We start from the raw sequence: 27,024 nt of genomic DNA, 5'->3' as shown, positions 1-27,024 counted from the left end.
TCATACTGCTAAATAGCCATCAGACTGCTAAATAGCCATCAGACTGATAAATAGCCATAAGACTGTTAAATAGCCATCAGACTGCTAAATAGCCATCAGAATGTTAAATAGCCATCAGACTCCTAAATAGCCGTGAGACAGCTAAATAGCCATCAGACTGCTAAATAGCAATCAGACTGCTAAATAGCCATCAGAACGCTAAATAGCCATCAGACTGCTAAATAGCCATCAGAATGCTCAATAACCATCAGACTCCTAAATAGCCATGAGACTGCTAAATAGCCATCAGACTGCTAAATAGCCATCAGAATGCTAAAAAACCATCACACTCCTAAATAGCCATGAGACAGCTAAATAGCCATCAGACTGCTAAATAGCCATCAGACTCCTAAATTGCCGTGAGACAGCTAAATAGCCATCAGACTGCTAAATAGCCATCAGACTGCTAAATAGCCATCAGACTGCTAAATAGCCATCAGACTCCTAAATAGCCGTGAGACAGCTAAATAGCCATCAGACTGCTAAATAGCAATCAGACTGCTAAATAGCCATCAGAACGCTAAATAGCCATCAGACTGCTAAATAGCCATCAGAATGCTCAATAACCATCAGACTCCTAAATAGCCAGGAGACAGCTAAATAGCCATCAGACTGCTAAATAGCCATCAGACTCCTAAATTGCCGTGAGACAGCTAAATAGCCATCAGACTGCTTAATAGCCATCAGACTGCTAAATATCCATCAGACTGCTAAATAGCCATCAGTCTGTTAAATAGCCATCAGACTGCTAAATAGCCATCAGACTGCTAAATAGCCATCAGTCTGCTAAATAGCCATCAGACTCCTAAATAGCCGTGAGACAGCTAAATAGCCATCAGACTGCTAAATAGCCATCAGACTGCTAAATAGCCATCAGACTGTTAAATAGCCATCAGACTGCTAAATAGCCATCAGTCTGCTAAATAACCATCAGACTCCTAAATAGCCATGAGACTGCTAAATAGCCATCAGACTGCTAAATAGCAATCAGACTGCTAAATAGCCATCAGAACGCTAAATAGCCATCAGACTGCTAAATAGCCATCAGAATGCTCAATAACCATCAGACTCCTAAATAGCCAGGAGACAGCTAAATAGCCATCAGACTGCTAAATAGCCATCAGACTCCTAAATTGCCGTGAGACAGCTAAATAGCCATCAGACTGCTTAATAGCCATCAGACTGCTAAATATCCATCAGACTGCTAAATAGCCATCAGTCTGTTAAATAGCCATCAGACTGCTAAATAGCCATCAGACTGCTAAATAGCCATCAGTCTGCTAAATAGCCATCAGACTCCTAAATAGCCGTGAGACAGCTAAATAGCCATCAGACTGCTAAATAGCCATCAGACTGCTAAATAGCCATCAGACTGTTAAATAGCCATCAGACTGCTAAATAGCCATCAGTCTGCTAAATAACCATCAGACTCCTAAATAGCCATGAGACTGCTAAATAGCCATCAGACTGCTAAATAGCAATCAGACTGCTAAATAGCCATCGAACGCTAAATAGCCATCAGACTGCTAAATAGCCATCAGAATGCTCAATAACCATCAGACTCCTAAATAGCCATGAGACAGCTAAATAGCCATCAGACTGCTAAATAGCCATCAGACTCCTAAATTGCCGTGAGACAGCTAAATAGCCATCAGACTGCTTAATAGCCATCAGACTGCTAAATATCCATCAGACTGCTAAATAGCCATCAGTCTGTTAAATAGCCATCAGACTGCTAAATAGCCATCAGACTGTTAAATAGCCATCAGACTGCTAAATAGCCATCAGACTCCTAAATAGCCGTGAGACAGCTAAATAGCCATCAGACTCCTAAATAGCCATCAGACTGCTAAATAGCCATCAGACTCCTAAATTGCCGTGAGACAGCTAAATAGCCATCAGACTGCTTAATAGCCATCAGACTGCTAAATATCCATCAGACTGCTAAATAGCCATCAGACTGTTAAATAGCCATCAGACTGCTAAATAGCCATCAGACTGCTAAATAGCAATCAGAATGCTAAATAACCATCAGACTCCTAAATAGCCATCAGACTGCTAAAAAGCCATCAGACTGTTAAATAGCCATAAGACTGCTAAATAGCCATCAGTCTGCTAAATAGCCATCAGACTGCTAAATACCCATCAGACTGCTAAATAGCCATCAGAATGCTAAATAGCCATCAGACTCCTAAATAGCCATCAGACTTTTAAATAGCCATCAGACTGCTAAATAGCCATCAGACTGCTAAATAGCCATCAGACTGCTAAATAGCCATCAGAATGCTAAATAGCCATCAGAATGCTAAAAAACCATCAGACTCCTAAATAGCCATGAGACAGCTAAATAGCCATCAGACAGCTAAATAGCCATCAGACTGCTAAATAGCCATCAGACTGCTAAATAGCCATCAGACTGCTAAATAGCCATCAGACTGTTAAATAGCCATCAGTCTGTAAAGTAGCCATCAGACTGCTAAATAGCCATCAGACTCCTAAATAGCCGTGAGATAGCTAAAAAAAACATCAGACTGCTAAATAGCCATCAGACTGCTAAATAGCCACGAGACAACTAAATAGCCATCAGACTGCTAAATAGCAGTGAGACAGCTAAATAGCCATCAGACTCCTAAATAGCCATCAGAATGCTAAATAACCATCAGACTCCTAAATAGCCACCAGACTGCTAAATAGCCATCAGACTGCTAAATAGCCATCAGAATGCTAAATAACCATCAGACTCCTAAATAGCCACCAGACTGCTAAATAGCCATCAGACTGCTAAATAGCCATCAGACTGCTAAATAGCCATCAGACTTTTAAATAGCCATCAGACTGCTAAATAGCCATCAGACTGCTAAATAGCCATCAGAATGCTAAATAGCCATCAGAATGCTAAATAACCATCAGACTCCTAAATAGCCATCAGACTGCTAAATAGCCATCAGACTGTTAAATAGCCATCAGACTGCTAAATAGCCATCAGTCTGCTAAATAGCCATCAGACTCCAAAATAGCCGTGAGACAGCTAAATAGCCATCAGACTGCTAAATAGCCATCAGACTGCTAAATAGCCATCAGACTGCTAAATAGCCATCAGACTGCTAAATAGCCATCAGACTGCTAAATAGCCATCAGAATGCTAAATAGCCATCAGAATGCTAAATAACCATCAGACTCCTAAATAGCCACCAGACTGCTAAATAGCCATCAGACTGCTAAATAGCCATCAGACTGCTAAATAGCCATCAGACTTTTAAATAGCCATCAGACTGCTAAATAGCCATCAGACTGCTAAATAGCCATCAGAATGCTAAATAGCCATCAGAATGCTAAATAACCATCAGACTCCTAAATAGCCATCAGACTGCTAAATAGCCATCAGACTGTTAAATAGCCATCAGACTGCTAAATAGCCATCAGTCTGCTAAATAGCCATCAGACTCCAAAATAGCCGTGAGACAGCTAAATAGCCATCAGACTGCTAAATAGCCATCAGACTGCTAAATAGCCATCAGACTGCTAAATAGCCATCAGACTGCTAAATAGCCATCAGACTGCTAAATAGCCATCAGACTGTTAAATAGCCATCAGACTGCTAAATAGCCATCAGTCTGCTAAATAGCCATCAGACTCCAAAATAGCCGTGAGACAGCTAAATAGCCATCAGACTGCTAAATAGCCATCAGACTGCTAAATAGCCATCAGACTGCTAAATAGCCATCAGACTGCTAAATAGCCATCAGACTGCTAAATAGCCATCAGACTGTTAAATAGCCATCAGACTGCTAAATAGCCATCAGACTGCTAAATAACCATCAGACTCCTAAATAGCCATCAGACTGCTAAATAGCCATCAGACTGTTAAATAGCCATCAGACTGCTAAATAGCCATCAGACTGCTAAAGAGCCATCAGACTCCTAAATAGCCGTGAGACAGCTAAATAGCCATCAGACTGCTAAATAGCCATCAGACTGCTAAATAGCCATCAGAGTGCTAAATAGCCATCAGAATGTTAAATAGCCATCAGACTCCTAAATAACCGTGAGACAGCTAAATAGCCATCAGACTGTTAAATAGCAATCGGACTGCTAAATAGCCATCAGAACGCTAAATAGCCATCAGACTGCTAAATAGCCATCAGACTGCTAAATAGCCATCAGAATGCTAAATAACCATCAGACTCCTAAATAGCCATGAGACTGCTAAATAGCCATCAGACTGCTAAATAGCCATCAGAATGCTAAAAAACCATCAGACTCCTAAATAGCCATGAGACAGCTAAATAGCCATCAGACAGCTAAATAGCCATCAGACTGCTAAATAGCCATCAGACTGCTAAATAGCCATCAGACTGCTAAATAGCCATCAGACTGTTAAATAGCCATCAGTCTGTAAAATAGCCATTAGACTGCTAAATAGCCATCAGACTCCTAAATAGCCGTGAGATAGCTAAAAAAAACATCAGACTGCTAAATAGCCACGAGACAACTAAATAGCCATCAGACTGCTAAATAGCCGCGAGACAACTAAATAGCCATCAGACTGCTAAATAGCCATCAGACTGCTAAATAGCCATCAGAATGCTAAATAGCCATCAGAATGCTAAATAACCATCAGACTCCTAAATAGCCATCAGACTGCTAAATAGCCATCAGACTGCTAAATAGCCATCAGACTTTTAAATAGCCATCAGACTGCTAAATAGCCATCAGACTGCTAAATAGCCATCAGAATGCTAAATAGCCATCAGACTGTTAAATAGCCATCAGACTGCTAAATAGCCATCAGTCTGCTAAATAGCCATCAGACTCCAAAATAGCCATGAGACAGCTAAATAGCCATCAGACTGCTAAATAGCCATCAGACTGCTAAATAGCCATCAGAATGCTAAATAGCCATCAGAATGCTAAATAACCATCAGACTCCTAAATAGCCATCAGACTGCTAAATAGCCATCAGACTGCTAAATAGCCATCAGACTTTTAAATAGCCATCAGACTGCTAAATAGCCATCAGACTGCTAAATAGCCATCAGAATGCTAAATAGCCATCAGACTGTTAAATAGCCATCAGACTGCTAAATAGCCATCAGTCTGCTAAATAGCCATCAGACTCCAAAATAGCCGTGAGACAGCTAAATAGCCATCAGACTGCTAAATAGCCATCAGACTGCTAAATAGCCATCAGACTGTTAAATAGCCATCAGACTGCTAAATAGCCATCAGACTGCTAAATAACCATCAGACTCCTAAATAGCCATCAGACTGCTAAATAGCCATCAGACTGTTAAATAGCCATCAGACTGCTAAATAGCCATCAGACTGCTAAATAGCCATCAGACTCCTAAATAGCCGTGAGACAGCTAAATAGCCATCAGACTGCTAAATAGCCATCAGACTGTGAAATAGCCATCAGACTGCTAAATACCCAACAGACTGCTAAATAGCCATCAGACTGCTAAATAGCCATCAGACTGTTAAATAGCCATCAGACTGCTAAATAGCCATCAGACTGCTAAATAGCCATCAGACTGCTAAATAGCCATCAGACTGCTAAATAGCCATCAGAATGCTAAATAACCATCAGACTCCTAAATAGCCATCAGACTGCTAAAAAGCCATCAGACTGTTAAATAGCCATAAGACTGCTAAATAGCCATCAGACTGCTAAATAGCCATCAGACTGCTAAATAGCCATCAGACTGTTAAATAGCCATCAGACTGTTAAATAGCCATCAGACTGCTAAATAGCCATCAGACTGCTAAATAGCCATCAGACTGCTAAATAGCCATCAGAATGCTAAATAACCATCAGACTCCTAAATAGCCATCAGACTGCTAAAAAGCCATCAGACTGTTAAATAGCCATAAGACTGCTAAATAGCCATCAGTCTGCTAAATAGCCATCAGACTCCAAAATAGCTGTGAGACAGCTAAATAGCCATCAGACTGCTAAATACCCATCAGACTGCTAAATAGCCATCAGACTGCTGAATAGCAATCAGACTCCTAAATAGCCATCAGAATGCTAAATAGCCATCAGACTCCTAAATAGCCGTGAGACAGCTAAATAGCCATCAGACTGCTAAATAGCAGTGAGACTGCTAAATAGCCATCAGACTCCTAAATTGCCGTGAGACAGCTAAATAGCCATCAGACTGCTAAATATCCATCAGACTGCAAAATAGCCATCAGACTGTTAAATAGCCATCAGTCTGTAAAATAGCCATCAGACTGCTAAATATCCATCAGACTGCTAAATATCCATCAGTCTGTTAAATAGCCATCAGACTGCTAAATAGCCATCAGACTGCTAAATAGCCATCAGACTGATAAATAGCCATAAGACTGTTAAATAGCCATCAGACTGCTAAATAGCCATCAGAATGTTAAATAGCCATCAGACTCCTAAATAGCCGTGAGACAGCTAAATAGCCATCAGACTGCTAAATAGCAATCAGACTGCTAAATAGCCATCAGAACGCTAAATAGCCATCAGACTGCTAAATAGCCATCAGAATGCTCAATAACCATCAGACTCCTAAATAGCCATGAGACTGCTAAATAGCCATCAGACTGCTAAATAGCCATCAGAATGCTAAAAAACCATCAGACTCCTAAATAGCCATGAGACAGCTAAATAGCCATCAGACTGCTAAATAGCCATCAGACTGCTAAATAGCCATCAGACTGCTAAATAGCCATCAGACTCCTAAATAGCCGTGAGACAGCTAAATAGCCATCAGACTGCTAAATAGCAATCAGACTGCTAAATAGCCATCAGAACGCTAAATAGCCATCAGACTGCTAAATAGCCATCAGAATGCTCAATAACCATCAGACTCCTAAATAGCCATGAGACAGCTAAATAGCCATCAGACTGCTAAATAGCCATCAGACTCCTAAATTGCCGTGAGACAGCTAAATAGCCATCAGACTGCTAAATATCCATCAGACTGCTAAATAGCCATCAGTCTGTTAAATAGCCATCAGACTGCTAAATAGCCATCAGTCTGCTAAATAGCCATCAGACTCCTAAATAGCCGTGAGACAGCTAAATAGCCATCAGACTGCTAAATAGCCATCAGACTGCTAAATAGCCATCAGACTGTTAAATAGCCATCAGACTGCTAAATAGCCATCAGTCTGCTAAATAACCATCAGACTCCTAAATAGCCATGAGACTGCTAAATAGCCATCAGACTGCTAAATAGCAATCAGACTGCTAAATAGCCATCAGACTGTTAAATAGCCATCAGACTGCTAAATAGCCATCAGACTGCTAAATAACCATCAGACTCCTAAATAGCCATCAGACTGCTAAATAGCCATCAGACTGTTAAATAGCCATCAGACTGCTAAATAGCCATCAGACTGCTAAATAGCCATCAGACTCCTAAATAGCCGTGAGACAGCTAAATAGCCATCAGACTGCTAAATAGCCATCAGACTGTTAAATAGCCATCAGACTGCTAAATACCCATCAGACTGCTAAATAGCCATCAGACTGCTAAATAGCCATCAGACTGTTAAATAGCCATCAGACTGCTAAATAGCCATCAGACTGCTAAATAGCCATCAGACTGCTAAATAGCCATCAGACTGCTAAATAGCCATCAGAATGCTAAATAACCATCAGACTCCTAAATAGCCATCAGACTGCTAAAAAGCCATCAGACTGTTAAATAGCCATAAGACTGCTAAATAGCCATCAGACTGCTAAATAGCCATCAGACTGCTAAATAGCCATCAGACTGTTAAATAGCCATCAGACTGTTAAATAGCCATCAGACTGCTAAATAGCCATCAGACTGCTAAATAGCCATCAGACTGCTAAATAGCCATCAGAATGCTAAATAACCATCAGACTCCTAAATAGCCATCAGACTGCTAAAAAGCCATCAGACTGTTAAATAGCCATAAGACTGCTAAATAGCCATCAGTCTGCTAAATAGCCATCAGACTCCAAAATAGCTGTGAGACAGCTAAATAGCCATCAGACTGCTAAATACCCATCAGACTGCTAAATAGCCATCAGACTGCTGAATAGCAATCAGACTCCTAAATAGCCATCAGAATGCTAAATAGCCATCAGACTCCTAAATAGCCGTGAGACAGCTAAATAGCCATCAGACTGCTAAATAGCAGTGAGACTGCTAAATAGCCATCAGACTCCTAAATTGCCGTGAGACAGCTAAATAGCCATCAGACAGCTAAATATCCATCAGACTGCAAAATAGCCATCAGACTGTTAAATAGCCATCAGTCTGTAAAATAGCCATCAGACTGCTAAATATCCATCAGACTGCTAAATATCCATCAGTCTGTTAAATAGCCATCAGACTGCTAAATAGCCATCAGACTGCTAAATAGCCATCAGACTGATAAATAGCCATAAGACTGTTAAATAGCCATCAGACTCCTAAATAGCCGTGAGACAGCTAAATAGCCATCAGACTGCTAAATAGCAATCAGACTGCTAAATAGCCATCAGAACGCTAAATAGCCATCAGACTGCTAAATAGCCATCAGAATGCTCAATAACCATCAGACTCCTAAATAGCCATGAGACTGCTAAATAGCCATCAGACTGCTAAATAGCCATCAGAATGCTAAAAAACCATCAGACTCCTAAATAGCCATGAGACAGCTAAATAGCCATCAGACTGCTAAATAGCCATCAGACTGCTAAATAGCCATCAGACTGCTAAATAGCCATCAGACTCCTAAATAGCCGTGAGACAGCTAAATAGCCATCAGACTGCTAAATAGCAATCAGACTGCTAAATAGCCATCAGAACGCTAAATAGCCATCAGACTGCTAAATAGCCATCAGAATGCTCAATAACCATCAGACTCCTAAATAGCCATGAGACAGCTAAATAGCCATCAGACTGCTAAATAGCCATCAGACTCCTAAATTGCCGTGAGACAGCTAAATAGCCATCAGACTGCTAAATAGCCATCAGACTGCTAAATAGCCATCAGTCTGTTAAATAGCCATCAGACTGCTAAATAGCCATCAGTCTGCTAAATAGCCATCAGACTCCTAAATAGCCGTGAGACAGCTAAATAGCCATCAGACTGCTAAATAGCCATCAGACTGCTAAATAGCCATCAGACTGTTAAATAGCCATCAGACTGCTAAATAGCCATCAGTCTGCTAAATAACCATCAGACTCCTAAATAGCCATGAGACTGCTAAATAGCCATCAGACTGCTAAATAGCAATCAGACTGCTAAATAGCCATCGGACGCTAAATAGCCATCAGACTGCTAAATAGCCATCAGAATGCTCAATAACCATCAGACTCCTAAATAGACATGAGACAGCTAAATAGCCATCAGACTGCTAAATACCCATCAGACTGCTAAATAGCCATCAGACTGCTAAATAGCCATCAGACTGTTAAATAGCCATCAGACTGCTAAATAGCCATCAGACTGCTAAATAGCCATCAGAATGCTAAATAACCATCAGACTCCTAAATAGCCATCAGACTGCTAAATAGCCATCAGACTGCTAAATAGCAATCAGACTCCTAAATAGCCATCAGAATGCTAAATAGCCATCAGACTCCTAAATAGCCGTGAGACAGCTAAATAGCCATCAGACTGCTAAATAGCAGTGAGACTGCTAAATAGCCATCAGACTCCTAAATTGCCGTGAGACAGCTAAATAGCCATCAGACTGCTAAATATCCATCAGACTGCAAAATAGCCATCTTACTGTTAAATAGCCATCAGTCTGTAAAATAGCCATCAGACTGCTAAATATCCATCAGACTGCTAAATATCCATCAGTCTGTTAAATAGCCATCATACTGCTAAATAGCCATCAGACTGCTAAATAGCCATCAGACTGATAAATAGCCATAAGACTGTTAAATAGCCATCAGACTGCTAAATAGCCATCAGAATGTTAAATAGCCATCAGACTCCTAAATAGCCGTGAGACAGCTAAATAGCCATCAGACTGCTAAATAGCAATCAGACTGCTAAATAGCCATCAGAACGCTAAATAGCCATCAGACTGCTAAATAGCCATGAGACTGCTAAATAGCCATCAGACTGCTAAATAGCCATCAGAATGCTAAAAAACCATCAGACTCCTAAATAGCCATGAGACAGCTAAATAGCCATCAGACTGCTAAATAGCCATCAGACTCCTAAATTGCCGTGAGACAGCTAAATAGCCATCAGACTGCTAAATAGCCATCAGACTGCTAAATAGCCATCAGACTGCTAAATAGCCATCAGACTGCTAAATAGCCATCAGAATGCTAAATAACCATCAGACTCCTAAATAGCCATCAGACTGCTAAAAAGCCATCAGACTGTTAAATAGCCATAAGACTGCTAAATAGCCATCAGACTGCTAAATAGCCATCAGACTGCTAAATAGCCATCAGACTGTTAAATAGCCATCAGACTGTTAAATAGCCATCAGACTGCTAAATAGCCATCAGACTGCTAAATAGCCATCAGACTGCTAAATAGCCATCAGAATGCTAAATAACCATCAGACTCCTAAATAGCCATCAGACTGCTAAAAAGCCATCAGACTGTTAAATAGCCATAAGACTGCTAAATAGCCATCAGTCTGCTAAATAGCCATCAGACTCCAAAATAGCTGTGAGACAGCTAAATAGCCATCAGACTGCTAAATACCCATCAGACTGCTAAATAGCCATCAGACTGCTGAATAGCAATCAGACTCCTAAATAGCCATCAGAATGCTAAATAGCCATCAGACTCCTAAATAGCCGTGAGACAGCTAAATAGCCATCAGACTGCTAAATAGCAGTGAGACTGCTAAATAGCCATCAGACTCCTAAATTGCCGTGAGACAGCTAAATAGCCATCAGACTGCTAAATATCCATCAGACTGCAAAATAGCCATCAGACTGTTAAATAGCCATCAGTCTGTAAAATAGCCATCAGACTGCTAAATATCCATCAGACTGCTAAATATCCATCAGTCTGTTAAATAGCCATCAGACTGCTAAATAGCCATCAGACTGCTAAATAGCCATCAGACTGATAAATAGCCATAAGACTGTTAAATAGCCATCAGACTGCTAAATAGCCATCAGAATGTTAAATAGCCATCAGACTCCTAAATAGCCGTGAGACAGCTAAATAGCCATCAGACTGCTAAATAGCAATCAGACTGCTAAATAGCCATCAGAACGCTAAATAGCCATCAGACTGCTAAATAGCCATCAGAATGCTCAATAACCATCAGACTCCTAAATAGCCATGAGACTGCTAAATAGCCATCAGACTGCTAAATAGCCATCAGAATGCTAAAAAACCATCAGACTCCTAAATAGCCATGAGACAGCTAAATAGCCATCAGACTGCTAAATAGCCATCAGACTGCTAAATAGCCATCAGACTGCTAAATAGCCATCAGACTCCTAAATAGCCGTGAGACAGCTAAATAGCCATCAGACTGCTAAATAGCAATCAGACTGCTAAATAGCCATCAGAACGCTAAATAGCCATCAGACTGCTAAATAGCCATCAGAATGCTCAATAACCATCAGACTCCTAAATAGCCATGAGACAGCTAAATAGCCATCAGACTGCTAAATAGCCATCAGACTCCTAAATTGCCGTGAGACAGCTAAATAGCCATCAGACTGCTAAATATCCATCAGACTGCTAAATAGCCATCAGTCTGTTAAATAGCCATCAGACTGCTAAATAGCCATCAGTCTGCTAAATAGCCATCAGACTCCTAAATAGCCGTGAGACAGCTAAATAGCCATCAGACTGCTAAATAGCCATCAGACTGCTAAATAGCCATCAGACTGTTAAATAGCCATCAGACTGCTAAATAGCCATCAGTCTGCTAAATAACCATCAGACTCCTAAATAGCCATGAGACTGCTAAATAGCCATCAGACTGCTAAATAGCAATCAGACTGCTAAATAGCCATCGGACGCTAAATAGCCATCAGACTGCTAAATAGCCATCAGAATGCTCAATAACCATCAGACTCCTAAATAGCCATGAGACAGCTAAATAGCCATCAGACTGCTAAATACCCATCAGACTGCTAAATAGCCATCAGACTGCTAAATAGCCATCAGACTGTTAAATAGCCATCAGACTGCTAAATAGCCATCAGACTGCTAAATAGCCATCAGAATGCTAAATAACCATCAGACTCCTAAATAGCCATCAGACTGCTAAATAGCCATCAGACTGCTAAATAGCAATCAGACTCCTAAATAGCCATCAGAATGCTAAATAGCCATCAGACTCCTAAATAGCCGTGAGACAGCTAAATAGCCATCAGACTGCTAAATAGCAGTGAGACTGCTAAATAGCCATCAGACTCCTAAATTGCCGTGAGACAGCTAAATAGCCATCAGACTGCTAAATATCCATCAGACTGCAAAATAGCCATCTTACTGTTAAATAGCCATCAGTCTGTAAAATAGCCATCAGACTGCTAAATATCCATCAGACTGCTAAATATCCATCAGTCTGTTAAATAGCCATCATACTGCTAAATAGCCATCAGACTGCTAAATAGCCATCAGACTGATAAATAGCCATAAGACTGTTAAATAGCCATCAGACTGCTAAATAGCCATCAGAATGTTAAATAGCCATCAGACTCCTAAATAGCCGTGAGACAGCTAAATAGCCATCAGACTGCTAAATAGCAATCAGACTGCTAAATAGCCATCAGAACGCTAAATAGCCATCAGACTGCTAAATAGCCATGAGACTGCTAAATAGCCATCAGACTGCTAAATAGCCATCAGAATGCTAAAAAACCATCAGACTCCTAAATAGCCATGAGACAGCTAAATAGCCATCAGACTGCTAAATAGCCATCAGACTCCTAAATTGCCGTGAGACAGCTAAATAGCCATCAGACTGCTAAATAGCCATCAGACTGCTAAATAGCCATCAGACTGCTAAATAGCCATCAGACTCCTAAATAGCCGTGAGACAGCTAAATAGCCATCAGACTGCTAAATAGCCATCAGACTGCTAAATAGCCATCAGAATGCTAAATAGCCATCAGAATGCTAAATAACCATCAGACTCCTAAATAGCCATCAGACTGCTAAATAGCCATCAGACTGTTAAATAGCCATCAGACTGCTAAATAGCCATCAGTCTGCTAAATAGCCATCAGACTCCAAAATAGCCGTGAGACTGCTAAATAGCCATCAGACTGCTAAATAGCCATCAGACTGCTAAATAGCCATCAGACTGCTAAATAGCCATCAGACTGCTAAATAGCCGTGAGACAGCTAAATAGCCATCAGACTGCTAAATAGCCATCAGACTGCTAAATAGCCATCAGAGTGCTAAATAGCCATCAGAATGTTAAATAGCCATCAGACTCCTAAATAACCGTGAGACAGCTAAATAGCCATCAGACTGTTAAATAGCAATCGGACTGCTAAATAGCCATCAGAACGCTAAATAGCCATCAGACTGCTAAATAGCCATCAGACTGCTAAATAGCCATCAGAATGCTAAATAACCATCAGACTCCTAAATAGCCATGAGACTGCTAAATAGCCATCAGACTGCTAAATAGCCATCAGAATGCTAAAAAACCATCAGACTCCTAAATAGCCATGAGACAGCTAAATAGCCATCAGACAGCTAAATAGCCATCAGACTGCTAAATAGCCATCAGACTGCTAAATAGCCATCAGACTGCTAAATAGCCATCAGACTGTTAAATAGCCATCAGTCTGTAAAATAGCCATTAGACTGCTAAATAGCCATCAGACTCCTAAATAGCCGTGAGATAGCTAAAAAAAACATCAGACTGCTAAATAGCCATCAGACTGCTAAATAGCCACGAGACAACTAAATAGCCATCAGACTGCTAAATAGCCGCGAGACAACTAAATAGCCATCAGACTGCTAAATAGCCATCAGACTGCTAAATAGCCATCAGAATGCTAAATAGCCATCAGAATGCTAAATAACCATCAGACTCCTAAATAGCCATCAGACTGCTAAATAGCCATCAGACTGCTAAATAGCCATCAGACTTTTAAATAGCCATCAGACTGCTAAATAGCCATCAGACTGCTAAATAGCCATCAGAATGCTAAATAGCCATCAGACTGTTAAATAGCCATCAGACTGCTAAATAGCCATCAGTCTGCTAAATAGCCATCAGACTCCAAAATAGCCATGAGACAGCTAAATAGCCATCAGACTGCTAAATAGCCATCAGACTGCTAAATAGCCATCAGAATGCTAAATAGCCATCAGAATGCTAAATAACCATCAGACTCCTAAATAGCCATCAGACTGCTAAATAGCCATCAGAATGCTAAATAGCCATCAGAATGCTAAATAACCATCAGACTCCTAAATAGCCATCAGACTGCTAAATAGCCATCAGACTGCTAAATAGCCATCAGACTTTTAAATAGCCATCAGACTGCTAAATAGCCATCAGACTGCTAAATAGCCATCAGAATGCTAAATAGCCATCAGACTGTTAAATAGCCATCAGACTGCTAAATAGCCATCAGTCTGCTAAATAGCCATCAGACTCCAAAATAGCCGTGAGACAGCTAAATAGCCATCAGACTGCTAAATAGCCATCAGACTGCTAAATAGCCATCAGACTGCTAAATAGCCATCAGACTGCTAAATAGCCATCAGACTGCTAAATAGCCATCAGACTGCTAAATAGCCATCAGACTGTTAAATAGCCATCAGACTGCTAAATAGCCATCAGACTGCTAAATAACCATCAGACTCCTAAATAGCCATCAGACTGCTAAATAGCCATCAGACTGTTAAATAGCCATCAGACTGCTAAATAGCCATCAGACTGCTAAATAGCCATCAGACTCCTAAATAGCCGTGAGACAGCTAAATAGCCATCAGACTGCTAAATAGCCATCAGACTGTTAAATAGCCATCAGACTGCTAAATACCCATCAGACTGCTAAATAGCCATCAGACTGCTAAATAGCCATCAGACTGTTAAATAGCCATCAGACTGCTAAATAGCCATCAGACTGCTAAATAGCCATCAGACTGCTAAATAGCCATCAGACTGCTAAATAGCCATCAGAATGCTAAATAACCATCAGACTCCTAAATAGCCATCAGACTGCTAAAAAGCCATCAGACTGTTAAATAGCCATAAGACTGCTAAATAGCCATCAGACTGCTAAATAGCCATCAGACTGCTAAATAGCCATCAGACTGTTAAATAGCCATCAGACTGTTAAATAGCCATCAGACTGCTAAATAGCCATCAGACTGCTAAATAGCCATCAGACTGCTAAATAGCCATCAGAATGCTAAATAACCATCAGACTCCTAAATAGCCATCAGACTGCTAAAAAGCCATCAGACTGTTAAATAGCCATAAGACTGCTAAATAGCCATCAGTCTGCTAAATAGCCATCAGACTCCAAAATAGCTGTGAGACAGCTAAATAGCCATCAGACTGCTAAATACCCATCAGACTGCTAAATAGCCATCAGACTGCTGAATAGCAATCAGACTCCTAAATAGCCATCAGAATGCTAAATAGCCATCAGACTCCTAAATAGCCGTGAGACAGCTAAATAGCCATCAGACTGCTAAATATCCATCAGACTGCAAAATAGCCATCAGACTGTTAAATAGCCATCAGTCTGTAAAATAGCCATCAGACTGCTAAATATCCATCAGACTGCTAAATATCCATCAGTCTGTTAAATAGCCATCAGACTGCTAAATAGCCATCAGACTGCTAAATAGCCATCAGACTGATAAATAGCCATAAGACTGTTAAATAGCCATCAGACTGCTAAATAGCCATCAGAATGTTAAATAGCCATCAGACTCCTAAATAGCCGTGAGACAGCTAAATAGCCATCAGACTGCTAAATAGCAATCAGACTGCTAAATAGCCATCAGAACGCTAAATAGCCATCAGACTGCTAAATAGCCATCAGAATGCTCAATAACCATCAGACTCCTAAATAGCCATGAGACTGCTAAATAGCCATCAGACTGCTAAATAGCCATCAGAATGCTAAAAAACCATCAGACTCCTAAATAGCCATGAGACAGCTAAATAGCCATCAGACTGCTAAATAGCCATCAGACTCCTAAATTGCCGTGAGACAGCTAAATAGCCATCAGACTGCTAAATAGCCATCAGACTGCTAAATAGCCATCAGACTGCTAAATAGCCATCAGACTCCTAAATAGCCGTGAGACAGCTAAATAGCCATCAGACTGCTAAATAGCAATCAGACTGCTAAATAGCCATCAGAACGCTAAATAGCCATCAGACTGCTAAATAGCCATCAGAATGCTCAATAACCATCAGACTCCTAAATAGCCATGAGACAGCTAAATAGCCATCAGACTGCTAAATAGCCATCAGACTCCTAAATTGCCGTGAGACAGCTAAATAGCCATCAGACTGCTAAATATCCATCAGACTGCTAAATAGCCATCAGTCTGTTAAATAGCCATCAGACTGCTAAATAGCCATCAGTCTGCTAAATAGCCATCAGACTCCTAAATAGCCGTGAGACAGCTAAATAGCCATCAGACTGCTAAATAGCCATCAGACTGCTAAATAGCCATCAGACTGTTAAATAGCCATCAGACTGCTAAATAGCCATCAGTCTGCTAAATAACCATCAGACTCCTAAATAGCCATGAGACTGCTAAATAGCCATCAGACTGCTAAATAGCAATCAGACTGCTAAATAGCCATCGGACGCTAAATAGCCATCAGACTGCTAAATAGCCATCAGAATGCTCAATAACCATCAGACTCCTAAATAGCCATGAGACAGCTAAATAGCCATCAGACTGCTAAATACCCATCAGACTGCTAAATAGCCATCAGACTGCTAAATAGCCATCAGACTGTTAAATAGCCATCAGACTGCTAAATAGCCATCAGACTGCTAAATAGCCATCAGAATGCTAAATAACCATCAGACTCCTAAATAGCCATCAGACTGCTAAATAGCCATCAGACTGCTAAATAGCAATCAGACTCCTAAATAGCCATCAGAATGCTAAATAGCCATCAGACTCCTAAATAGCCGTGAGACAGCTAAATAGCCATCAGACTGCTAAATAGCAGTGAGACTGCTAAATAGCCATCAGACTCCTAAATTGCCGTGAGACAGCTAAATAGCCATCAGACTGCTAAATATCCATCAGACTGCAAAATAGCCATCTTACTGTTAAATAGCCATCAGTCTGTAAAATAGCCATCAGACTGCTAAATATCCATCAGACTGCTAAATATCCATCAGTCTGTTAAATAGCCATCATACTGCTAAATAGCCATCAGACTGCTAAATAGCCATCAGACTGATAAATAGCCATAAGACTGTTAAATAGCCATCAGACTGCTAAATAGCCATCAGAATGTTAAATAGCCATCAGACTCCTAAATAGCCGTGAGACAGCTAAATAGCCATCAGACTGCTAAATAGCAATCAGACTGCTAAATAGCCATCAGAACGCTAAATAGCCATCAGACTGCTAAATAGCCATGAGACTGCTAAATAGCCATCAGACTGCTAAATAGCCATCAGAATGCTAAAAAACCATCAGACTCCTAAATAGCCATGAGACAGCTAAATAGCCATCAGACTGCTAAATAGCCATCAGACTCCTAAATTGCCGTGAGACAGCTAAATAGCCATCAGACTGCTAAATAGCCATCAGACTGCTAAATAGCCATCAGACTGCTAAATAGCCATCAGACTCCTAAATAGCCGTGAGACAGCTAAATAGCCATCAGACTGCTAAATAGCAATCAGACTGCTAAATAGCCATCAGAACGCTAAATAGCCATCAGACTGCTAAATAGCCATCAGAATGCTCAATAACCATCAGACTCCTAAATAGCCATGAGACAGCTAAATAGCCATCAGACTGCTAAATAGCCGTCAGACTCCTAAATTGCCGTGAGACAGCTAAATAGCCATCAGACTGCTTAATAGCCATCAGACTGCTAAATATCCATCAGACTGCTAAATAGCCATCAGTCTGTTAAATAGCCATCAGACTGCTAAATAGCCATCAGTCTGCTAAATAGCCATCAGACTCCTAAATAGCCGTGAGACAGCTAAATAGCCATCAGACTGCTAAATAGCCATCAGACTGCTAAATAGCCATCAGACTGTTAAATAGCCATCAGACTGCTAAATAGCCATCAGACTCCTAAATAGCCGTGAGACAGCTAAATAGCCATCAGACTGCTAAATAGCAATCAGACTGCTAAATAGCCATCAGAACGCTAAATAGCCATCAGACTGCTAAATAGCCATCAGAATGCTCAATAACCATCAGACTCCTAAATAGCCATGAGACAGCTAAATAGCCATCAGACTGCTAAATAGCCGTCAGACTCCTAAATTGCCGTGAGACAGCTAAATAGCCATCAGACTGCTTAATAGCCATCAGACTGCTAAATATCCATCAGACTGCTAAATAGCCATCAGTCTGTTAAATAGCCATCAGACTGCTAAATAGCCATCAGTCTGCTAAATAGCCATCAGACTCCTAAATAGCCGTGAGACAGCTAAATAGCCATCAGACTGCTAAATAGCCATCAGACTGCTAAATAGCCATCAGACTGTTAAATAGCCATCAGACTGCTAAATAGCCATCAGACTGCTAAATAGCCGTGAGACAGCTAAATAGCCATCAGACTGCTAAATAGCAATCAGACTGCTAAATAGCCATCAGAACGCTAAATAGCCATCAGACTGCTAAATAGCCATCAGAATGCTCAATAACCATCAGACTCCTAAATAGCCATGAGACAGCTAAATAGCCATCAGACTGCTAAATAGCCATCAGACTCCTAAATTGCCGTGAGACAGCTAAATAGCCATCAGACTGCTAAATATCCATCAGACTGCTAAATAGCCATCAGTCTGTTAAATAGCCATCAGACTGCTAAATAGCCATCAGTCTGCTAAATAGCCATCAGACTCCTAAATAGCCGTGAGACAGCTAAATAGCCATCAGACTGCTAAATAGCCATCAGACTGCTAAATAGCCATCAGACTGTTAAATAGCCATCAGACTGCTAAATAGCCATCAGTCTGCTAAATAACCATCAGACTCCTAAATAGCCATGAGACTGCTAAATAGCCATCAGACTGCTAAATAGCAATCAGACTGCTAAATAGCCATCGGACGCTAAATAGCCATCAGACTGCTAAATAGCCATCAGAATGCTCAATAACCATCAGACTCCTAAATAGCCATGAGACAGCTAAATAGCCATCAGACTGCTAAATACCCATCAGACTGCTAAATAGCCATCAGACTGCTAAATAGCCATCAGACTGTTAAATAGCCATCAGACTGCTAAATAGCCATCAGACTGCTAAATAGCCATCAGAATGCTAAATAACCATCAGACTCCTAAATAGCCATCAGACTGCTAAATAGCCATCAGACTGCTAAATAGCAATCAGACTCCTAAATAGCCATCAGAATGCTAAATAGCCATCAGACTCCTAAATAGCCGTGAGACAGCTAAATAGCCATCAGACTGCTAAATAGCAGTGAGACTGCTAAATAGCCATCAGACTCCTAAATTGCCGTGAGACAGCTAAATAGCCATCAGACTGCTAAATATCCATCAGACTGCAAAATAGCCATCTTACTGTTAAATAGCCATCAGTCTGTAAAATAGCCATCAGACTGCTAAATATCCATCAGACTGCTAAATATCCATCAGTCTGTTAAATAGCCATCATACTGCTAAATAGCCATCAGACTGCTAAATAGCCATCAGACTGATAAATAGCCATAAGACTGTTAAATAGCCATCAGACTGCTAAATAGCCATCAGAATGTTAAATAGCCATCAGACTCCTAAATAGCCGTGAGACAGCTAAATAGCCATCAGACTGCTAAATAGCAATCAGACTGCTAAATAGCCATCAGAACGCTAAATAGCCATCAGACTGCTAAATAGCCATGAGACTGCTAAATAGCCATCAGACTGCTAAATAGCCATCAGAATGCTAAAAAACCATCAGACTCCTAAATAGCCATGAGACAGCTAAATAGCCATCAGACTGCTAAATAGCCATCAGACTCCTAAATTGCCGTGAGACAGCTAAATAGCCATCAGACTGCTAAATAGCCATCAGACTGCTAAATAGCCATCAGACTGCTAAATAGCCATCAGACTCCTAAATAGCCGTGAGACAGCTAAATAGCCATCAGACTGCTAAATAGCAATCAGACTGCTAAATAGCCATCAGAACGCTAAATAGCCATCAGACTGCTAAATAGCCATCAGAATGCTCAATAACCATCAGACTCCTAAATAGCCATGAGACAGCTAAATAGCCATCAGACTGCTAAATAGCCGTCAGACTCCTAAATTGCCGTGAGACAGCTAAATAGCCATCAGACTGCTTAATAGCCATCAGACTGCTAAATATCCATCAGACTGCTAAATAGCCATCAGTCTGTTAAATAGCCATCAGACTGCTAAATAGCCATCAGTCTGCTAAATAGCCATCAGACTCCTAAATAGCCGTGAGACAGCTAAATAGCCATCAGACTGCTAAATAGCCATCAGACTGCTAAATAGCCATCAGACTGTTAAATAGCCATCAGACTGCTAAATAGCCATCAGTCTGCTAAATAACCATCAGACTCCTAAATAGCCATGAGACTGCTAAATAGCCATCAGACTGCTAAATAGCAATCAGACTGCTAAATAGCCATCGAACGCTAAATAGCCATCAGAATGCTCAATAACCATCAGACTCCTAAATAGCCATGAGACAGCTAAATAGCCATCAGACTGCTAAATAGCCATCAGACTCCTAAATTGCCGTGAGACAGCTAAATAGCCATCAGACTGCTTAATAGCCATCAGACTGCTAAATATCCATCAGACTGCTAAATAGCCATCAGTCTGTTAAATAGCCATCAGACTGCTAAATAGCCATCAGACTGCTAAATAGCCATCAGTCTGCTAAATAGCCATCAGACTCCTAAATAGCCGTGAGACAGCTAAATAGCCATCAGACTGCTAAATACCCATCAGACTGCTAAATAGCCATCAGACTGCTAAATAGCCATCAGACTGTTAAATAGCCATCAGACTGCTAAATAGCCATCAGACTGCTAAATAGCCATCAGAATGCTAAATAACCATCAGACTCCTAAATAGCCATCAGACTGCTAAATAGCCATCAGACTGCTAAATAGCAATCAGACTCCTAAATAGCCATCAGAATGCTAAATAGCCATCAGACTCCTAAATAGCCGTGAGACAGCTAAATAGCCATCAGACTGCTAAATAGCAGTGAGACTGCTAAATAGCCATCAGACTCCTAAATTGCCGTGAGACAGCTAAATAGCCATCAGACTGCTAAATATCCATCAGACTGCAAAATAGCCATCTTACTGTTAAATAGCCATCAGTCTGTAAAATAGCCATCAGACTGCTAAATATCCATCAGACTGCTAAATATCCATCAGTCTGTTAAATAGCCATCATACTGCTAAATAGCCATCAGACTGCTAAATAGCCATCAGACTGTTAAATAGCCATAAGACTGTTAAATAGCCATCAGACTGCTAAATAGCCATCAGAATGTTAAATAGCCATCAGACTCCTAAATAGCCGTGAGACAGCTAAATAGCCATCAGACTGCTAAATAGCAATCAGACTGCTAAATAGCCATCAGAACGCTAAATAGCCATCAGACTGCTAAATAGCCATGAGACTGCTAAATAGCCATCAGACTGCTAAATAGCCATCAGAATGCTAAAAAACCATCAGACTCCTAAATAGCCATGAGACAGCTAAATAGCCATCAGACTGCTAAATAGCCATCAGACTCCTAAATTGCCGTGAGACAGCTAAATAGCCATCAGACTGCTAAATAGCCATCAGACTGCTAAATATCCATCAGACTGCAAAATAGCCATCTTACTGTTAAATAGCCATCAGTCTGTAAAATAGCCATCAGACTGCTAAATATCCATCAGACTGCTAAATATCCATCAGTCTGTTAAATAGCCATCATACTGCTAAATAGCCATCAGACTGCTAAATAGCCATCAGACTGATAAATAGCCATAAGACTGTTAAATAGCCATCAGACTGCTAAATAGCCATCAGAATGTTAAATAGCCATCAGACTCCTAAATAGCCGTGAGACAGCTAAATAGCCATCAGACTGCTAAATAGCAATCAGACTGCTAAATAGCCATCAGAACGCTAAATAGCCATCAGACTGCTAAATAGCCATGAGACTGCTAAATAGCCATCAGACTGCTAAATAGCCATCAGAATGCTAAAAAACCATCAGACTCCTAAATAGCCATGAGACAGCTAAATAGCCATCAGACTGCTAAATAGCCATCAGACTCCTAAATTGCCGTGAGACAGCTAAATAGCCATCAGACTGCTAAATAGCCATCAGACTGCTAAATAGCCATCAGACTGCTAAATAGCCATCAGACTCCTAAATAGCCGTGAGACAGCTAAATAGCCATCAGACTGCTAAATAGCAATCAGACTGCTAAATAGCCATCAGAACGCTAAATAGCCATCAGACTGCTAAATAGCCATCAGAATGCTCAATAACCATCAGACTCCTAAATAGCCATGAGACAGCTAAATAGCCATCAGACTGCTAAATAGCCGTCAGACTCCTAAATTGCCGTGAGACAGCTAAATAGCCATCAGACTGCTTAATAGCCATCAGACTGCTAAATATCCATCAGACTGCTAAATAGCCATCAGTCTGTTAAATAGCCATCAGACTGCTAAATAGCCATCAGTCTGCTAAATAGCCATCAGACTCCTAAATAGCCGTGAGACAGCTAAATAGCCATCAGACTGCTAAATAGCCATCAGACTGCTAAATAGCCATCAGACTGTTAAATAGCCATCAGACTGCTAAATAGCCATCAGTCTGCTAAATAACCATCAGACTCCTAAATAGCCATGAGACTGCTAAATAGCCATCAGACTGCTAAATAGCAATCAGACTGCTAAATAGCCATCGAACGCTAAATAGCCATCAGAATGCTCAATAACCATCAGACTCCTAAATAGCCATGAGACAGCTAAATAGCCATCAGACTGCTAAATAGCCATCAGACTCCTAAATTGCCGTGAGACAGCTAAATAGCCATCAGACTGCTTAATAGCCATCAGACTGCTAAATATCCATCAGACTGCTAAATAGCCATCAGTCTGTTAAATAGCCATCAGACTGCTAAATAGCCATCAGACTGCTAAATAGCCATCAGTCTGCTAAATAGCCATCAGACTCCTAAATAGCCGTGAGACAGCTAAATAGCCATCAGACTGCTAAATACCCATCAGACTGCTAAATAGCCATCAGACTGCTAAATAGCCATCAGACTGTTAAATAGCCATCAGACTGCTAAATAGCCATCAGACTGCTAAATAGCCATCAGAATGCTAAATAACCATCAGACTCCTAAATAGCCATCAGACTGCTAAATAGCCATCAGACTGCTAAATAGCAATCAGACTCCTAAATAGCCATCAGAATGCTAAATAGCCATCAGACTCCTAAATAGCCGTGAGACAGCTAAATAGCCATCAGACTGCTAAATAGCAGTGAGACTGCTAAATAGCCATCAGACTCCTAAATTGCCGTGAGACAGCTAAATAGCCATCAGACTGCTAAATATCCATCAGACTGCAAAATAGCCATCTTACTGTTAAATAGCCATCAGTCTGTAAAATAGCCATCAGACTGCTAAATATCCATCAGACTGCTAAATATCCATCAGTCTGTTAAATAGCCATCATACTGCTAAATAGCCATCAGACTGCTAAATAGCCATCAGACTGTTAAATAGCCATAAGACTGTTAAATAGCCATCAGACTGCTAAATAGCCATCAGAATGTTAAATAGCCATCAGACTCCTAAATAGCCGTGAGACAGCTAAATAGCCATCAGACTGCTAAATAGCAATCAGACTGCTAAATAGCCATCAGAACGCTAAATAGCCATCAGACTGCTAAATAGCCATGAGACTGCTAAATAGCCATCAGACTGCTAAATAGCCATCAGAATGCTAAAAAACCATCAGACTCCTAAATAGCCATGAGACAGCTAAATAGCCATCAGACTGCTAAATAGCCATCAGACTCCTAAATTGCCGTGAGACAGCTAAATAGCCATCAGACTGCTAAATAGCCATCAGACTGCTAAATATCCATCAGACTGCAAAATAGCCATCTTACTGTTAAATAGCCATCAGTCTGTAAAATAGCCATCAGACTGCTAAATATCCATCAGACTGCTAAATATCCATCAGTCTGTTAAATAGCCATCATACTGCTAAATAGCCATCAGACTGCTAAATAGCCATCAGACTGATAAATAGCCATAAGACTGTTAAATAGCCATCAGACTGCTAAATAGCCATCAGAATGTTAAATAGCCATCAGACTCCTAAATAGCCGTGAGACAGCTAAATAGCCATCAGACTGCTAAATAGCAATCAGACTGCTAAATAGCCATCAGAACGCTAAATAGCCATCAGACTGCTAAATAGCCATGAGACTGCTAAATAGCCATCAGACTGCTAAATAGCCATCAGAATGCTAAAAAACCATCAGACTCCTAAATAGCCATGAGACAGCTAAATAGCCATCAGACTGCTAAATAGCCATCAGACTCCTAAATTGCCGTCAGACAGCTAAATAGCCATCAGACTGCTAAATAGCCATCAGACTGCTAAATAGCCATCAGACTGCTAAATAGCCATCAGACTCCTAAATAGCCGTGAGACAGCTAAATAGCCATCAGACTGCTAAATAGCAATCAGACTGCTAAATAGCCATCAGACTAAATAGCCATCAGACTGCTAAATAGCCATCAGAATGCTCAATAACCATCAGACTCCTAAATAGCCATGAGACAGCTAAATAGCCATCAGACTGCTAAATAGCCATCAGACTCCTAAATTGCCGTGAGACAGCTAAATAGCCATCAGACTGCTTAATAGCCATCAGACTGCTAAATATCCATCAGACTGCTAAATAGCCATCAGTCTGTTAAATAGCCATCAGACTGCTAAATAGCCATCAGTCTGCTAAATAGCCATCAGACTCCTAAATAGCCGTGAGACAGCTAAATAGCCATCAGACTGCTAAATAGCCATCAGACTGCTAAATAGCCATCAGACTGTTAAATAGCCATCAGACTGCTAAATAGCCATCAGTCTGCTAAATAACCATCAGACTCCTAAATAGCCATGAGACTGCTAAATAGCCATCAGACTGCTAAATAGCAATCAGACTGCTAAATATCCATCAGTCTGTTAAATAGCCATCATACTGCTAAATAGCCATCAGACTGCTAAATAGCCATCAGACTGATAAATAGCCATAAGACTGTTAAATAGCCATCAGACTGCTAAATAGCCATCAGAAGCCATCAAATAGCCATCAGACTCCTAAATAGCCGTGAGACAGCTAAATAGCCATCAGACTGCTAAATAGCAATCAGACTGCTAAATAGCCATCAGAACGCTAAATAGCCATCAGACTGCTAAATAGCCATGAGACTGCTAAATAGCCATCAGACTGCTAAATAGCCATCAGAATGCTAAAAAACCATCAGACTCCTAAATAGCCATGAGACAGCTAAATAGCCATCAGACTGCTAAATAGCCATCAGACTCCTAAATTGCCGTGAGACAGCTAAATAGCCATCAGACTGCTAAATAGCCATCAGACTGCTAAATAGCCATCAGACTGCTAAATAGCCATCAGACTCCTAAATAGCCGTGAGACAGCTAAATAGCCATCAGACTGCTAAATAGCCATCAGAACGCTAAATAGCCATCAGACTGCTAAATAGCCATCAGAATGCTCAATAACCATCAGACTCCTAAATAGCCATGAGACAGCTAAATAGCCATCAGACTGCTAAATAGCCATCAGACTCCTAAATTGCCGTGAGACAGCTAAATAGCCATCAGACTGCTTAATAGCCATCAGACTGCTAAATATCCATCAGACTGCTAAATAGCCATCAGACTGTTAAATAGCCATCAGACTGCTAAATAGCCATCAGTCTGCTAAATAACCATCAGACTCCTAAATAGCCATGAGACTGCTAAATAGCCATCAGACTGCTAAATAGCAATCAGACTGCTAAATAGCCATCGAACGCTAAATAGCCATCAGACTGCTAAATAGCCATCAGAATGCTCAATAACCATCAGACTCCTAAATAGCCATGAGACAGCTAAATAGCCATCAGACTGCTAAATAGCCATCAGACTCCTAAATTGCCGTGAGACAGCTAAATAGCCATCAGACTGCTTAATAGCCATCAGACTGCTAAATATCCATCAGACTGCTAAATAGCCATCAGTCTGTTAAATAGCCATCAGACTGCTAAATAGCCATCAGACTGCTAAATAGCCATCAGTCTGCTAAATAGCCATCAGACTCCTAAATAGCCGTGAGACAGCTAAATAGCCATCAGACTGCTAAATACCCATCAGACTGCTAAATAGCCATCAGACTGCTAAATAGCCATCAGACTGTTAAATAGCCATCAGACTGCTAAATAGCCATCAGACTGCTAAATAGCCATCAGAATGCTAAATAACCATCAGACTCCTAAATAGCCATCAGACTGCTAAATAGCCATCAGACTGCTAAATAGCAATCAGACTCCTAAATAGCCATCAGAATGCTAAATAGCCATCAGACTCCTAAATAGCCGTGAGACAGCTAAATAGCCATCAGACTGCTAAATAGCAGTGAGACTGCTAAATAGCCATCAGACTCCTAAATTGCCGTGAGACAGCTAAATAGCCATCAGACTGCTAAATATCCATCAGACTGCAAAATAGCCATCTTACTGTTAAATAGCCATCAGTCTGTAAAATAGCCATCAGACTGCTAAATATCCATCAGACTGCTAAATATCCATCAGTCTGTTAA

The sequence above is a fragment of the Salvelinus alpinus genome, chromosome 5 (genome assembly GCF_045679555.1).
Source record: "Salvelinus alpinus chromosome 5, SLU_Salpinus.1, whole genome shotgun sequence".
In the NCBI taxonomy this organism is placed as follows: domain Eukaryota; kingdom Metazoa; phylum Chordata; class Actinopteri; order Salmoniformes; family Salmonidae; genus Salvelinus; species Salvelinus alpinus.
The sequence above is the reverse complement of the archived record's forward strand: the minus strand, read 5'-3'. Positions refer to the sequence as shown.